The sequence below is a fragment of the Cygnus olor genome, chromosome 9 (assembly GCF_009769625.2).
Source record: "Cygnus olor isolate bCygOlo1 chromosome 9, bCygOlo1.pri.v2, whole genome shotgun sequence".
Taxonomy (NCBI): domain Eukaryota; kingdom Metazoa; phylum Chordata; class Aves; order Anseriformes; family Anatidae; genus Cygnus; species Cygnus olor.
The window spans coordinates 10,180,859-10,197,988 of NC_049177.1; the positions used below are offsets into that span (position 1 = coordinate 10,180,859).

At 43.7% G+C, this 17,130-nt stretch overlaps 1 protein-coding gene and 1 long non-coding RNA gene across 7 annotated transcripts in view; both read left to right on the top strand.

Moving 5' to 3' along the window:
• The first annotated feature begins 49 nt into the window (after positions 1–49).
• Positions 50–5,343, top strand: LOC121074732. 2 transcript variants are annotated; one of them, XR_005822506.1, is made up of 3 exons: positions 50–161; positions 759–912; positions 4,880–5,343. It is a non-coding gene; the product is annotated as an uncharacterized LOC121074732 (long non-coding RNA). The 2 variants fall into 2 exon arrangements; XR_005822507.1 differs by lacking the exon at positions 4,880–5,343 and adding an exon at positions 1,429–1,578.
• Positions 5,344–5,801: 458 nt separating this feature from the next.
• Positions 5,802–17,130, top strand: part of MAP3K13 (mitogen-activated protein kinase kinase kinase 13) — a 74,628-nt gene continuing 63,299 nt past the window's right edge. For 2 of the 5 annotated variants that reach the window (XM_040567160.1, XM_040567155.1), the window contains exons 1-3: positions 5,802–5,939; positions 12,715–12,799; positions 14,129–14,245. The gene's annotated coding sequence lies outside the window, so the exon portion shown is untranslated. Of the gene's footprint in view, positions 5,940–6,226; positions 6,323–7,373; positions 7,398–11,704; positions 11,934–12,714; positions 12,800–14,128; positions 14,246–17,130 lie in introns of those variants that run through there. The other 3 variants (XM_040567158.1, XM_040567159.1, XM_040567157.1) reach the window with 3 other exon arrangements.

Here is a 17,130-nt window from a genome sequence, read left to right on the forward strand (position 1 = left end):
GGGGGCGGCCCCTTTTCGTGCCGCCTGCCCTAACGGCGGGACTGGCCGGGCTCTGCCCCGAGGCAGGGCTGCCGAAAGGCGATTTACCTGCGGGCAGGCACCCCCGAGCCTGAGCTGGGGTCAGCCGTCAGAAAAAGCCGTTTTCGGCTCATTGAAGCACGGTAAGGCTCGGTCTGGTAAGGGCTGAGGAAGAGATTCCTGATTAGGACGGCTGCAGTTGATTTCAACTGATGCTGAAACAAACCAGAAACTTTTATTAAAACTTGTGTTAGCCGGCATTTGGAGAACACGCTGAACGTTGTCATCGCTTTGCAGCACCCAAAGTGCTCTCTGTGGTTAAATAGAAAAGGGCTGGTCCCGCTAACATCTCTGCTGGAGGCTCAAGCCCTCGTGTGAGGTTAAAGGTTGGGCTAGATGATCTTACAGGTCTTTTCCAACCTAAATGATTTTGTGATTTTTAAAAAAAATTAGTACAGAAAAGCTAATGAATTGAGGATGTGGTAAGTGTTGTTATAAAATCCCTCCTAGAAAAATATCAGCTTACTAAAAAAAAGGCTAAGAGATAGGAAAAAAATAAAGTTGTTTCTAATATCATACCTGTATCTGTTGTACTAAAAGGTAATTTAAGGGAAAGAAAGTGTTCTTCAGAGGAAAAATTCCTGGACCTTGAAGAACTGTTGACTTTTTATATGCATCCATTGGATTTTATATGGATTTATTGGTTCAGTTGTCCTATCCTACAACCATCCCTGGTCCAGGTGATGGAGAATGCATCCAGAGCACGTAACAAGGATGCTGCGGGAGCATCCACACGCAGCGCTGGGTCAGAGAGGTCAGAGCTGCCCCCGGACCCGGCTGAATCACACAGTAACTCCTGCAGAAAAATGCACCAGCCACACACACCTCTCCCAGGTATGGGCATCTAACGAGACCTCTCTTTCACTGTGGGTTGTGGAGTGGCGTGTAGTTTATCTTAATTAGCTTGTTGTGGAAAGTTTTATTGAAATGTTTTTATATCTCTATAATCTTTCTTTTTTAACTTTTTAACCTTTAAAAGTCAACCACTGGGCAGAAGGGCTGCAGCTCCTTCCACTGGTGTGGAACAGGCATAGGTAATTATAGAACTTGATTTATGTGTCTGGAAGGTTCTATATGAATATACGGTCTTCTTTCACAGCAACTGCTGCCTTTCTTGTTCTATGTGGCAGATCGCTACAACTCTTCGTTCATTTTTAAGCAAGATAGAAAACAAAATCAGGAATAATGGTCTGCAATTTGCTTGTAAAACAGTGTATTCTGGGAGTTTACAAAAATGCTGTAAACTGTGCCTTGCACTTGTGGGAGCTAACTGATCTACTGTTTTTCTATTAACCAGAACAAAATCAAAGATCACTCTGATTAGTTGTACTTTCTGTTTATAATTTACAGGTCTATTTTTCTTGACCTTTAATAATGTAACCAGCATAGTTGTAACAAAACAGGACCCTTCTGAGCATGAATAAACATGGAAGAAAACAGTTTTCAGGAACAGAAAGCTCTGTGACTTTACAAATTCACAGAAAGGTTCCAGTAAATGTTTAGGGTTTATTGTTGTAAGCTTTCTGTTTGTCTTTTATTTCTTTTAAAGACAGAGTTTGGTAACAAGAAAACAAAGTTCATTTAAGTTTATATGGTAGAGGGAATTAAAGTCTTCGGAGCTTTCTGTCAAATACTTAATCTGTTCTGTGCCGAGCTGTACAAGGACTAAGTGCCAGGGCCTGAGCTTAAATGCAACCCCCAAAATGCAAATTTCAAACCAGTGGAGAAAGAAGAGTGCATGGGCAGGCCCCAGATTAAGTTTCTTGATGTTTGTATTTTATTTTTTGGTTTGTTTGTTACTTTCCCCCCACCCCTTAGCTGTTTTCACAGCAGTATGATCCAAGGCAATGCAGCCCTGCAATATATCTGAGCTGATCTTGAGCACAGGCAGCTGTGGGAAGAGGCTGCGGAGCCAGTTGGTGCAGTTAACCTTGACAAAATGTAATCAAGACAATCAAGTTTCTTTCTGCAAGCTCTTGAGAAATTCAGCGAGCTTGTACGGATATCCAGAACTTCTAAGGCTCTTCCACGTGGAGCAGGGCTCTTCCCTTCAGACTGCCTGGCAGTTTGTACCTTGATGCAAAACAGCTGTTGGCTATAAAGCCATGAGACGTGGTGACAGCTTTCTTAGCTGTAGGCTTGCCAGAAGAAAACATACCTAAAATACAGCTAAACTGGAATCTCAAAAATAGCTCATGTTCATGTTCTGCAAAGGGCAGTCCTGGTCCTGTCTGCCTCTGCAACAGCCGATGCCATTTCAGAAGTAAACTATGATTATGTGAAGGCTTAATCTTGTGCAAAAAAAGACTGAGTAACCAAAGGCTTGCTCTCAAGAGGACAAGAAAGCAGGGAGATAGCGGCAAATGTTCCTGTGAGTTTTGTTGTGTTTTGTCGGCCCTTTGTTTACTGGTCTTTTGACTACAAAGTAGAGGATGATGCTCAGAAGATACACTATGTGCCCACTGCAGTTCTGGAGAAGTGAAAAGCTTTTCAAAAGGGGAATAACAATTCCTTAGAGACTCCATTACGAGAAATGGAAATGAGGAGTATTCACCAAAGGACAGATTTCAATGAATATGGATGTTGTGTTCTGTCTGCCACCCCCCAGCATGTGCTGTGGTAAAGAAAAAGAACTCTGCTTCTTCTCAAGTTGGAGTACCACGAGTCTGGCAAGTCTCCTACAACATCCTGGGATCATCAGCCTTGCTCAGAAATTGCTGAATGATACAAAGAAATGCTTTACAGGAGGCTCAGGTTAATTTTTATTCCAGTTTACTGTTAATCCATGGTACTTCAGAAGATGCAGCTTGATTGGCTATAAACTTATTCACACAGAACAAAAATTCCTGAAAAATGATTATTAGACAAGTTGAAAAAAACATGTCCATCTCTGGCCCCAAATGCATTTGAAAAGGAGGGACTGCAGTGATGTTGCGTCAGCTGCAGGAGCGGTGGATTTCTGCTGAAACTACTCAGGAATCTGGGAGATCCAGCTAGCTACATTGCACAATCCAAGCTGAGGTTTTGTGGTAAAACCCATGGCTGCACTGATGAGGAGGGTAGGAACTCTGAAAACTTACTTGATCTTGACAGCAACTGGTCTAAACAATGGGTTTAAATTACCCTCTGCTGTTGAAGTGGCTAAGAGGGCCTGCTGAATTCAACAACTGTTTTCTGCTTTCCTTCTTACAGCTAAGATTATTGGGGGACTAGATTATTTGGGTAGATTATTTGCTGTAAAAAAACAGCTGATCTACTCACCTCTGTGATCTTTTGCCTGCTACACTGTCCTCTGCTCCGGGCTAACACCTTTATCTATGGTAAAAACAAAATTGGTAAACATCTGATCATCAGATAGTTTTCAAAGGCTTCTTTGGTTATGCCCACCCTGATGTGACCTCCTCTGCTAACTGTAACTCCTCTTCTAAACTGTTCCCCAAAACAGTGAGCTGGAGTTCACAGCCTCAGGGCCGGCAGATGTAACTCTTTGAAAGGCACAGCTGGAGTAAGCGCAGTAACTACATCTACACAAGATGTGCTCCAAGACGTATTGTGGGGTGTAAAATATCACCCTATCCTAGACTTTCCTAGACTTGAATTTCCACTGCAGAACCTCAGCTGTAGAAGGCTGTTCAGTTGTAGGAGGTTGTTTTAGCAATGAGCCACTTCATGTGATAGGCATATTTAAAAACTTTTCCTTCCTTCTGGGCATCTTTTTAGGCTTTTTTCCTTTAGAGTAAAAGGTTTTAAATGTCTTAAACTTCACCTCCCGTTCTGTCTCCCAGACCAAGGCTAGGCTTAATTATAAATGCAGTATTTATCACTGTTAGTAGGTACTTAAAACCAGGGCTGTAGGTGCAGCGCAGTTGTACCTCTGGTAAGTCACCACTGCTGCATACCCTTTCAAAATAAGCAGCTCCTTTCTGCTGAGAGTGCAGTGAGATGGTGCTTAGGGCAGGACAGCTAGTTGTCATATGGAGGCTTTGCTCTGTTCTTTGTTTTCTTGAAATCACGAGCTACCCCTCTAAAAATCCCCAGGTCTGTTTTTTTTTTATACGTATATATAAACAGCAAAGCCTGCAAAGCAAAAGCCATTGACACTTTTGCACACACAAAGCTGCTGTAACATATTTGTTAGGAATGTGCAAAACCACAATGTTTTCCAGCAAGTCAGTGCCCTGTTCAGCACTTAGTTCCCTCTCTATTGCTCTGCACATACAAGTCATTTCAATATTTAAATTATTTTAAAAGCGATCATTTCAAGTTAAGGATCTTACATTGTTCTGGCAGTGAGAACTCACCTGTCAGTCATGTGCAATCGTCCAAGCCTATTTCCTTTCATGATTTTTAAGCTCGGATAATTGCATGGTTTCAAAGCAACACCTTCTGGCAAGCCGCGGTATTGCTTGTGCCAGCAGACCTTCCTCTTGGATTTACTTGGGACAAAACAGCGACAGCACAGCGGCCTTCAGAGATGGTCCCTGGTTGCTTAGCGAGCGCAATGCAGTGTGATTGACTTGATTACTACGGCTTCCACTGGCAGAGAAGTAAACATGGGGAGCGTTTTCCAGATTTTTTTGGGCGAGCAAACATAAGCACTTAGTGTTGTCACACAGATATAATTGTCTTTTTTGTTTGTTTATACTACACAGGCTAGTTTAGAGGGAATAATATCACCCAAAACAATACAGGACTTCATTCAAAAAACTGAAGTCCATGAACAAACGATGCTTGCTATCATCCCTGTATATTAATTTGGACATTAGTGGTTACATTTTCCTTATTTTACTCCCTTCTACAGCTCACTGTAAAACTGACTGACAGAAAATTGAAGTGTGAATGAAAATTCAGAACATTTTCAGAAAACATTATTAATTAAAGTATCAGCTCGAAGTATCGTAGTCCCTTAGCATTGGAGCAATACCGTTGTCCTTATGAACAAGCAAAAGTACTATGATGTGGAAGCATCACAGAAAAGCACTAATGAAGATCACAGTTCCCTTACTCGCAGCATCTACATACGGTTTAAGCACTGCTGTACGGTATTAGTACCACCATGAGGCAATCCAGCAAATGGGAATCAGACATGAAGAACGCCAGGCGATTTATACAGAAGGCTGAGATATGATGTAAATGTTCATATACGCACTATAAACAAAAGCAACTCAAGCAATTGTAGAGGGACATTTCTTCAAGGAGACAATAAAATTGTCAATAATGATGATAAAAAGATACACGTAATCAATAAATGTTTCTACTCTCCGTTCCAGGCTGCAGGATGATTTGTAGATGTACCACTAACGAAACTGTAGTAAAGTCCAGTGGTAAAGTACAATGTTAAAAGCACCTGTCCAAGACACATCTTAATACCCAGTTTGGCTACGTAGGCTGCATCCTAACATTTTGCGAGGACTGGTGAGAAAGTTTTTTTGGCTTTTTGGGCTGTTATCACCAGCTGTCTCCAACAGCAGGGGAAACCTCAGGTTACAAGAAAACCAACGTTAGCGTGTGGAATGCCAGTTTCGGGTAACGTTTCCCGTAACCCCCTCCCTGGTGCTGTATCTGCTGTAAACTCTCACAAAGAAATGTAAACAGTCACAAATGCTGGGAAGGCCTCCGGGGGGGGGGAACACAGGCCGCTCACAGCCCCCGACCCAGCCGTTCCCGCTGTCCCTGCTCGCCCCCAAAATGTCGGCGGGTGCCGGCCCACGGCTGCGCCGTGCCGGCAGCGCGGCCCCGGAAGCGGCGGGGCGGTGCTCGGGAGGCCGGCCCGGCGGGGCGGTGCCGTGCCGAGCCGAGCCGAGCCGAGCCGAGCCGTGCCGTGCCGTGCCGTGCCGTCGGCGGCGGGACGCCGTGCCCAGGTAACGAGGGTGACCGGGCCGGGGGCGACGGGGCTAGGGCAGGGCGCTGCTGCCCCCTTGGGGGTGGCGTGGGGCGGCACGGCGCGGGCCCCCGGTGCCCTCCGGTCCCCCCCATTTGACCCCCGGTCCCTCCCGGTTGTCTCACAGTGCTCCCCGGTTGCCCCCCGGTGCCCCCCTCCCCGTTGCCCCCGGTGCCCCCCCAGTGCTCCCCCGGTTGCCCCCCGGTGTCCCTCCCGCTCGGCACCGCTGGAGCCAGGCACCGACTTGTTGTAGGGCCCTTAGGTTGCTCGATTGAAAGCAGGAGTTTGGCGTGTTTGGGAAGTTCCCCCCGGGGCAGGAGCTGTTTCTCAGTCCTGTGGAGAAGTGAGGTGCTGACAGTGCCGGTAAGAAGCTCGAGGCAGGTGTCGCAGGGTATGGTCTCCTCTGCCCAGGAAGGAGGCAGCGTTTAACCAGATCTTTGCACAGAATCTGGAGCAAATCGTGTCTGAGTTAAGACTGTGGTGTCTATCCCAACCCTGTCGGAGCAAAATGTATCACAGGCTATTGGCAGATCAAAATAAATCTGCACAGGCTGCTGTGGTTTTGCACCGTATTCAGTTAAAAAGTGCATGCGGTAATTTTGATGCTTCTCTCGTGACAAGTTTGGAAGAGTGAAAGGGACGGCTTCAGCTGGCGCCTTGTGTGGATTCCCTGGCCTCACCTGATGAAGTGAGACCAGGGATAGCGGCAGGCAGCGCAGTGCCTGAAGCATGAGGGGAGGTGGCACCTGGCCTCCCCACGGGCACAGCCTGCTGCCTCCAGCCCGTTTTTATGAGGGGGTTGGAGATGGGAGCAAATAATATACTTGCAAGCATTGTGCAATGAAAATGAAGTTTTGGGAGTAAATGGTCAGGACCTGTCATCCTCCTCTTTTATGGGAGTTTTGTGGCTCAAAACTACTAAGATCACGTTGTGGCTTCATTTGCATTTCTTGTGTCCTGTAGTTACACTACTTCACAGGTAGACTGGTCTTAGCATACTGATCGCGTTGTCAAAGCAGAGCGAAAAAATAAAGAGAAATGCTTTCAGCAGTCATTCTGAGGTGGATTTGAACCCTGATCTGACAGCTCTGAGCAGCCATGCGAGATGCGAAAGCTTACGTTTCTGGTAACTGTCAGGAAGGGTGGGAGGTGATGCTGCTGAGGTGGCCCTGTGCACCTCTTTCCTGCTCTCCAACTACCCAGTTTCATTGCCTCTTGTGTGCGGCTTGTATCAGGGCTTGTGTGGCCAGCTGGGTTTGTATCTGGCCAGCAATTAGCACCAGATAGAAAGCGAAGTGAGCGAGCTGACAGGCTGCCTGTATTGCTGCTGGTGCCTGTAAAAGGGAGAGGCAGGCCCGCCCATTTATGCTGTGGCATGGCTCAAAATCAGTTAAGCTGCTCGTGGAAGTGTGCCCTGAGGCTGCAGTTCCTTGGACAGGTGAGCTGGCCAAGTGGTTTTATGTTTTATTTTTTTTTTGAGACTGGAAGATCTTGTTCCCTGTTCACCTCCAGGTCCTAGTCAGTACATTTAGGTAAAAGTTCTGCAGTACTGTCTGTCTCCTTGTTTCATGATGTGGCTGATATTCTCAGCCTCCTCACACCTGATATTTTTTCAGGAAATAAACTAAACCAAACTAAAAATGCTTCTGCTATTTAAAAAAAAAAAAGTTACTTTTTTAAGGATGGCATGAGTTACTTTTTTTTAAAAGGGTGGCGCACATGTTGCCTTAAGTATAAAGGGCTAGAAATGTAGCATTGCAGAATTTTAGAAATTTACCTGTAGTAATTATCGCTAGTAACTGCACTAGAATCATTGCTGAAACAGGTGTTCAGTTTCAGAGAACAAAAGCAGTTCTTGCTAAATGCAAAGATAGGAGTACTTGCCAAAAAAATAAGTAAACCACGCTTAGATAAAGAAAACAGGTGGACAAACAATTGAAATGTAGTAAACAGGTAATTTTAGTCTCAGTTGCTGTGTTTTGATCTGAACTTTGTTTCATGAGCAGTTTGAGAAAGATCTCTGCCTGGAAATATCATAAAAGATGAGAATATTAGCAGTAGTTTATGTTGGAGGCATACAAAGAATAATTCTGGGATCTGACCAATTTGGTTAGTTACACTTAGAAAATCAGCTGAAGTCTGTGCTAGTACATCAGTACGTAGATTTATCCAAATATTATTGGAGAATATATACTTCTTGTAAAGCCCAAGAGCTTTATATAAGAGTTTGTGACCAAGTTTAATAGCAGAATTGCAGTGGAAAAGTGCTGAATTTTGCTTAATTTGTAAATGATTTCTGAACTGTGTCTTCTGCCCCTCTCTTGAACCTGTTCTAGAGTATATGTCATCTTGCTTAGAAATTGCAATATGCTTCTGTGGAAATATTTTCTTTTAGGTCATTTATTAAGATTATTAGAACTGAATCTTAGCTGCTGTCCTTGTAGAATTTGTCTATACAACTTTCCATAAAGAAGATAAATTGCCATTTGTTGTTCTTGGTCAGAAAAGATAGTGTAAGATTTAATAAGCTACTGTATCGTACTCTAGGTGGGTCCCTGTGGTACAGTGCCCAAGTTAAATATTTACCTGCTGTATAGGACTTTGGCCCTGCGTAACCCTTGCCAAACACCAGCTCTGTAGCCAGAAGGAAAGTGGCAAAGATAATGGCACAGTAAAACTTGTCCCCGTCTAGAGTGGAGCCGGTCTAGCTGGGCACAGAAACAGCAAGTGATCACAGCGGGGCTCAGCCTGGTAACGCTTGTAATGATAAACCCGGAGTCTGAACACCTTATGCCTTTTTTTCCTGTCTCCACGGAAAATAAACATTAATTAAAATGGCATTTCAAGAAAAGTATGAAGTGAAAATATTAAATATATATATATATATATATATATATTTTAGTGTGTTTTTAACTACGTAAGCATCAACCACCACGTAGTGTGCCCCTGTTGAGTGCTGGTGGGCTCTGCTGCAGGGGGTGGTGACAGCCCCTCTCTGTCACTCTGTAGGTAGTGAAATGACGGGAATCTGCGGTCTCCTAGCTGGTGTCGAGTTTGGTGATCCTTCCTGGTCTTGCTCATGTTTATACTTAAACATACCTTTAGCTGGAGGAAATTGTGTGCCAGTAGGCCAGCATTCAGAGGCCTGGGACTTCTGGGGCCATTCCTTCCAGCACAGAAGACTTTTTGTTTCTTTTATAAACTTTATCATTTTTTGGGAAAAAAATAACATTTCTCTTTCTTGTACAGATTCCCTTTCAAATATGAACTAAGTGTAAGTGGTTGAGTATTTTGGGCTTGTTCCATGCCTCTCTTGCTGTTGTGGGCTTTCTTGCAAAGTTCTAAAATCTGGTTGATAAACTGCCTTGAAAAGAGAGGAATTCCTCTGGAACGGATGAGATTAGATGTGTTCCTCGGTGATGTGGCGTGTTTCATTCTTGAGTGCTTTGCTATGGGGAGCTCAGCATGTGACACTGAAAGCTGTATAATAGAGAACTCATTTTTCTAGCTGAGAGGCTTTGTAAGTGGGAGAAGTCTTAGACTTTCTTATTTGCTAGTGGGGAATAGGAGCTTCCAGCTAATCAGAGGTTGGTACTAAAAAAAAAAACCCAACAAACAACAACAAAAATAACTAGTTATGCATGGTGCCTTAGGTGAAGGAATTTCTGCATGCCTTAGTGGTAAAATGTTTTTGAATTATTTACGTGGGGGGGTATAAGTTATTTTATGTTTTCTGGTAAGTCTGGTTCACTGTCAGAATCCAATTCTGGGAAGACTTTCATGCTATCAGAATGAGGCTGGGTTTGTCATATGGACTTCATTTGCTTCAGTTGTTTTTGTTCAACAAAAGAAACATTTTGCTTTAGATGTAGGATTGCGTCGATAAGTCCTGCCTTTGTACTAACTCGTTTTGAAGCTGTTTCCCTAGATGTGACGGACTTGAATCGCCCCTGGCTCAGTCTGTGCGTATTCTGGAACATGCATTACAGAGCTGTCTGAGAGAGCCTGTGGAGTGAAAGGTCGCTCGGGTTTTTAGTGTTTGTCATCTTTTACTGCTTTTTTGGGAGTTTAATGCGGCGATGTGGTTCACCTCAGGTGTGTTTATATTAAAATCTTGGTTTCAAAGGTGCGTGGATGCTTAGTGTAACCGAGATCAGGATTTAGGCTGACCTCCAGATGGTGGTCAGAGGATTACTTCAAGAGCTGATTATGAGAGTGTTCTTTGTATAAGTCCCATGCCTAACTGAATAGTTACATCACAAAGATTTTTCTTTAATGACTCATCAGGCAATTTAGTGTGTGTGGGGAAAAAACTCTCAACTTTCTGATGAAGCTTGTTTTTCCTTTAGCCCATCTGGCTCATATTGAGCTGTACCCCAGCACTTGCAGGCTATTTTAATGAGTATTCATTTCCTGACTCTGAAAATGACATCTATAGTATCTTTGTTGTCTGGATATCTTTCTCTGCATGTGTGGCCTACATTTGTCCTTGCATTCGTCTGCTGAGTGAGAGTACTGCTGTGGTGGGAACTGTGAGCAAAGCCCATCGTTCACGGTGTATTTAGATGTAGACTCCACTGAGAGAGCGTGTGTGATTTTTGAAGTTTCCTAGTGGAGAGGGTAGTCAGCTTCAGAGCCAAGCCAAGGGGAACGTACCAGCACAAGCAGCAAGTTGATGAGAAAATGTTCTTTATCTTCCTTTTGCCCATTACTGTTGCAAAGAAACATCTTGTCCACTTCTTCAGAGGCTTGTGGGCTATGGCTGCACCTTCCTTAGCTCAGTAGCTTTGCCCGACAAGTCACAGGTACAGGCTGATGCCCTGGTGCATGCAGCTCCGGTTCGCTGCTGGTGTGCTCATCTGGCTGCACGGTCGCCATCTCATTTGGTGCCTGCTGCTGTGGCCACTGCAGTTTTGGCCTTTGCTGTGTGGCAGGATGGCTCAGTGCTAGAGGGGGTGAAGTTTCCTCAGTTATCGGCCCCTGCGTACCACTTGGGTGCTGCTGGAAGAGCAGTTTCCTACTGGTGCTGTGTTTCTAGCACTGCTGCTGGCTTCACAGCAGCCAAACACTTGAATGTCGGAGGAGGTGGAGAGGTTGGGCTCTCATGCAGGTGGCCAAGGGCCTCAGCAGGTAGCAGACTGACTTCTTAACATCCTTTGTTTTCCGACTGTTTGTCTTAACGACAACCTGAATGCTAAAGTTCGTGGTGTTGCTCAGTGGCACCGTGACTCCCCTTTGGGAATGAGAAATGTTTACAGGTCTTTTAGTCACGGCGCTGCTGGGAGCACTCCTCTCTCTCCGTGCCTTCCCAAGTGGAGGTTAGCACAGAGTATAGATGACTAGGAGTACTTTGACCTTCTGGTTCACTTACAAATACAGTACTTTTTTATGGTTTATTTACATTCCTCGAGGTACTGTGCCCTATAGTTTCGATGTCATTGTCTGTCTGTAATGGGAGGAAATACTGGTGCTGGTTAACTGATTTGTTGTGTATTTGTGCTTAGAGACTCCTCCTGCAGCCTGGTGGGCAGAAGATTGTTCAAAGGTGTCGGCTGCAAGCAAGGAGATGATTTTTTGTGTTCAATAATCCATTGCTCATTCCTGGGGGCAAGAACTGCTGGGGAGAAATAATGCAACCTGTTGATGGGAGTTGTTCAGTGCAGTCATGTTTGGGGGCTCGGTAAGATGACCAGGTAGCCAGTTGACTGAAGAGGACTGTATGTCTGACCCCAAGGTCAGAGGTGGCTCCTCAGGGTTCTGCAAGATGTGATGCGTTGTGGTGCATCAGATAATGGATGAATGCTTTTGTTGATCCCCTCCTGGCCAAGGGATCCTGGAACTTTCTGCCTATTTTGTGGGAGGCCCACATGATTACAGGACCAAAAGACAGCTCAAACTTCAGATTCATGCGTTGGATTGCACAGACTGAGTGTCAGATAGTTCTTGACACTTAAAACGGCCTGCTTTTTCTCCAGTAAGAGACTGTCATTGTTACAAAGAAAAATGTTAGTAGAAAGCCTGCCCGGCCAAAAGGCTGGCTTCCCTTCTTTGTGTTCGATGAGTTCACTGTATCTTTCAGGGCTTAGAATACTTCATACTCCTTATTTCTTATTCTTTCCCAGTAAGTCATGCTCTTTCCTGTTTGCTCTGTAAGATTTCATTTCAGTCTTTTTCTGAAACCTCACATCTCCAAGGCATAGATGCTATACCACTTACGTTTCCCAACACCTATTGTGTGTTGAGAGAATACTTTTTGCTTAATTAGAGGACAAAATTTTTCCAGATGCTCTTTGAAACCGCTACTGAGAGAGCGAGGCTATTGCCAGAGTCACTTGGAGGTGCATTAGAGACTCTCAGGAGCTTGTTTATGCTCTGTGTGATGAGAGATATTCCTTGTCCTCTTTTCCCCCAGGCCAGTTTAAATTATGCTGATAGTATTAATGAAGAACGCTTCCAAGTCTGATATCACTCTGAACACACCTCCAGGTTTTTGCTGTAGATACTTACCAAGCACTGGGATTTTGCAGAGTCATCCAGGAATGAAACTGCATTTTGTTGAGCTGTACTAGGATTGTGGTTTGCATGGAGGGCTCCGATGCTTATTTCTGGATTCTCCGAGTGAGTAGCTCCAAGCAGGGCTCTGCGAGCATGCTGTGTGCGCACAGTTACCTGATGTTAGAGGAGAGTTGCTTTTAAGAGGCTGACATTCTTTAATCTATGTTGCTTGACGCTCCACTCTCCTTCTCTTTTTGCAGTTCTTTCAAACTCCAGCAGCAAGGTGAGAAGAACTGCGATTCTGGGACGTATGCAAAGCCTCTGTACCTGTAAGCCTGCAAAGAGGTATGGGGCTTGCCCTGCAGATACGGCCAAAGGGGGAAAGGCTCTTGGGAAGATTGCATCCCAAGCAGTCGAGTGCGGCAGCGTATGCTGAGCTGTAGTTATTGGGAAGTAGCTGTGTTTTCCTAGGCTTCCTGGCTGATGGGAACCTTGAGAAAGTGACCTGAGTAAACTAGAACAGATGGAGGGTTTCGCTGCCCTGAATAGCATTGTGACTTTTTCACGGACACTTGCAAAAGGGCAGTCTACAGAATATTGATAACAGGAACTGCAGGACATGCTGTGTTGAGTTGTTATCTGCCTAAATAGCTGCTAGTCCAATTCCATTAAAGCTTGCATATTTAATAAACTTTTAATGTTGGATTTTAGTGAGTTGGCAGTTATCTCTGAATATCCAGCTGCAGCAGTCACACAGTCGAGGAGGCTCTCAAATGCGGCTTTCTCTCAGAAGACATGTGGCCTTTTCTTGGGCAGGCAGCACTTCACAGGCCGTAGCATGCTTTGCTTTATCCTGTGCTGATGTGCTTCAACGATGAATTTCCTAATGGGGGAGTTTTTTCAGGGGAGGAATCTTAAAAAGCTGAGTGTAAGAGAACATGACCTTGGTTAATCTCACAGTGAACCATTTATCTACTTGGGTTAATTCTTGCCAGAGATCTAAATATTGGCTGCAAAATGGGGCCTGTTAAGGAATTTGTTTCTAATGTGGCATTTGTTCATTTACAATCCAAATGTTTTGGCTTTGTCTTTTGAGCCTTGTTTTCCAAACATCTATCAAACTCCTCAAAACACCAAACTAAGTGCCTAAGTGGCTAAGAAGTGCCCTTGTTGTGCAGCACAGTTGTACTTGAGTGTCCCTAATGAGGTTAAGGAAGCTAATCTATTGTTGATGAGACCTTGGTGAAATTGAGCAGAAAAGTTCAGTGTTAGTATTTTTGAGATAAGCCCAAGTGTAGTGAATAAATGTCAGTACGGAAAATGCATCAAACAAGGTGAAAAGGGACTTTTGATAACACAGTGTTATTCTCTGCTCTGGCACCAGTGTGACTTTGAAGTCACTTCCCATTCCCTGTCTTCAGGATACATTCTCAGTACGCTACTGTAACGTAGATATTAAATACATAAACTGTGAGGGTCGCGGAGGTAAAGAGTGGAGCCTTTACTGCCGTTTGTCAGCATAGCTGTTCAGTAACTGGAGCCATCAGGTTGGTTTCAGCTGACCTTTCACTGTGTGCCAGGTAAAAAGCAGGAAAAATGTAATGTTTATGTAACACAGTGTTGCTGTCTGCGAGAGCGCTGTATTTTAAACTGAGATTCTTTTTATGTCTCCAGAATACCAGTTTCTGAGAGGAACAGCAAAGAAATTTAACTGCAAAAACTGATGGACCATTGCATCTTCCAAAATGAGCCTTTTCACATGTTTCTACTGGAAGCTAGAATGTTGTGAAGGTGAGTAGGTTTTGTCTGTGATGGATGAATTGTTTAATGTCCTGGGCCCTGACCATCAGTCTTCTCAAAGATAGGACTGCCCTTGATTCAGCTTAGTGTGCACAGGGAAGGCACAGCCCACGGAAGCATATTTGTGAAGCGATTTACTTTGTCATTGGAAGAAATATCTAGGAAGAAGGTATATTTTCTGCCATGTCCATTAATTATCATTAATTTGGAAACTCTTGAAGAAATGGAGTGCCTAGTGAAAGAGGTGAACCATGGGAAGGAGCATGGATATTTTTTGGAGGGTGGAGGATGAACAAGTGTTTTACTTGCAGGATGAGGAAGTTAAGTTTGAAAGACAAATTTCAGTTTGCCGAATGTATTAAATTAGGTAAGGCTTTTTCAAGTTCTGTTCCAGTCATACCTCAAGTGATGTTATCAGCATTCAGAGTAGCTGAAGAAGACTGCTTGCTGTCACAGATAGTAAGTTAATATCCCCAAAGTAAAGAACATAGTGCTTCAATGAAATTAAATCAATTTTATTCTGTAGAGTTTGTGGTATCTTTTTGTTATTTTTGTACTCATACCCTTAGGGCTGTAGGCAGTGACCGTGCAGTATTGTTTTAAAATCCTTTTATAACAGAAATCAAAATGGGAAGTCACAAACAGTTCATATTGAAAACATCTTGATTTAGACTTTACTGTCACTTTATGTAAACACATACAAGGAAGCCGTGAGTCTGTGTAAGTCCAAGTTTGCCTGCCTAGTGATACCAATTGTGATTAATTTACTTAGGCTAGTAAAGTTGCTTTTCTGTTAGTTAGCTTATCAATAATTACATTTTCTCTCTTTTTATTATGAACTGCCCAGAACTGATGAACTCAAAGCTAATGGTGCAGTGTGAGTGGTGAAAAATGCATCTAGGTGTTTGCCAGGTGTCATTCTGTCTGTGTGGAAATTGTTTCAAAATGTCCAGCGTTGGAGTCAGAGGCCTCCCGTGTGCAAATACTGCGCAGTGTGGGAAGAAAGCCTGCTAGAAGTTCAGCCTACAATGAACTCAGTTTTCCTGTGTTTTTGCAGATTTGAAGCTCTGTGTCCCGTTACCCATGTGAGATTCTTAAATATTTGTATATGGAGCAGTGCTGATGGGCCTCTCATGTGAGTGTAGTACTTGACAGAGGCAGGGCGATGCGGTAGGAGGGGGCCTTACTACTGGAGGAGAAGACTTGTAGCTGGAGAGATAGCGTGCATGTTCCTTTGTGCTGTTTGGTCTCTCGCAGCTGGAGAGAGAAATACTGTGCACGTTCATTTGCACTATTTGGTCTCTGGTATAATCTGATCAATTCTATGTGAAAGGGTGGCAAACTGAAACCCCCAAACCAAGAAGTGTTGCTAAGGTCTGAAACCTTGTCCTGCATTAGCCCTGGGTGACAGTGATCTAGCTTTAGTCCTGGGCCCACCTTCCTCAATCAGAAGCTTTGTTTCTGATTTGTTTTCACTAATGGTAAGTGTGTTGCAATGGATGTCCCTGATAGCTGTGTTTGGGGGAAAAAGTGTTATCAAAATGCTCAGTTGACTTCAGTTTGTATTTGTGAGCACCTCTTTTTTGTTTCTCAGCTAGGACAACTGGATTTTGAGCTTTTGTTACGTGTAGTTAGATGCTGAGAACTCCGGGAAGACTTTGAGTAGGATCTTGCTGTTGATGTTTCACTCTTTCTACCTAATAACGTGGAAGCTAATCTAATGCTACAGAAAAGTAAGATGCTTTCTAAGAGCTTTAAGTTGAGTATTTTATATCTATATGGAAAAAATAATTCTTTTTCCTGTACTGCTTGCAGTCTAAACATTTAAGACACACTTACTGTTGAACTTAGAGTGCCCTAGTTTCTTTCCATATTATGCGTTCATTATATTTAAAGAGGCTGTGAATGGTTGCGTATTTATAACAATCTTCAGTTATTTTTGGAGGGAAGGATCTTTTAAATTTGGTCTGTGAATCCTGCACAAGTAACTGTATATGAATATCTAACTAAAAACTACTTGTGACATTTGAGTGGTTATGGAAGTTGGTAGTTACACTGGTGCTGTTTGTGAGTGGGTGAAGGATGGTTGGAAGGTAAAAAAAAAAAAAACAAAAAAAAAAACAAAAAAAAGTCATCTGTGAATCCTTTTGCTGGAAAATCTGGAAAACTAGGGAATGTAATTTGGAAATACTTTTTCCGGTGTAGTTTGTACTTTTGTATTGATGTAGATGAACAGAAACACTACCTTCCTTTTGCTCACTTTCTTCTCCTTTTACATCTTGGTGGAAAGTGCAACTCTCTCTGGATAAAGATTGTGCAACAGAGTGAGAAAAGCGTGAGTGTGTGTGAAAGAAGGATATTTTTCTTGCTACAAGGCTTCTTTGTTCTCTGAGGTCAGGAAGAGCTGAGCTCCCAGTCGTTTCATAAGCTCTTCTGTTACCTGTTCGCTGACTGTTAGGTCAGTTCCCCTAAATGAATGGATCCTCCTCTGTATGAGTCATTAGGTAAATATCAGGTAGTGCTGGTATTCTAATACTGGCTGCTTTGAGCACTTGCTCCTAGTTCTTGTTTGCAGTTGACTGAGTAATTTCTTAGCTGTTGTCACAACCCCAGTGGTTTTTTCTCAGCACCGGATCTTCTCACAGCCTGCCATGGTAGAGAGAGATCTTCATTGGTCCTGCTTGCTGGTCCGGCCTTGTTAGAGTGTATGTTTTCAACCGTAGCTGGAAAAATATTTGGAGATGTTTCCAGTAAAACAGTTGGTACTGATTCTTGGCTCAAAGCCTCCTCTTGATCAGAGGCAGCATCGTGGTTTGCCAGATGGCCTGCAGGCTGGATCTGGTGCGTGCTCTGATCGCATCCCTCCTGCAGGACAG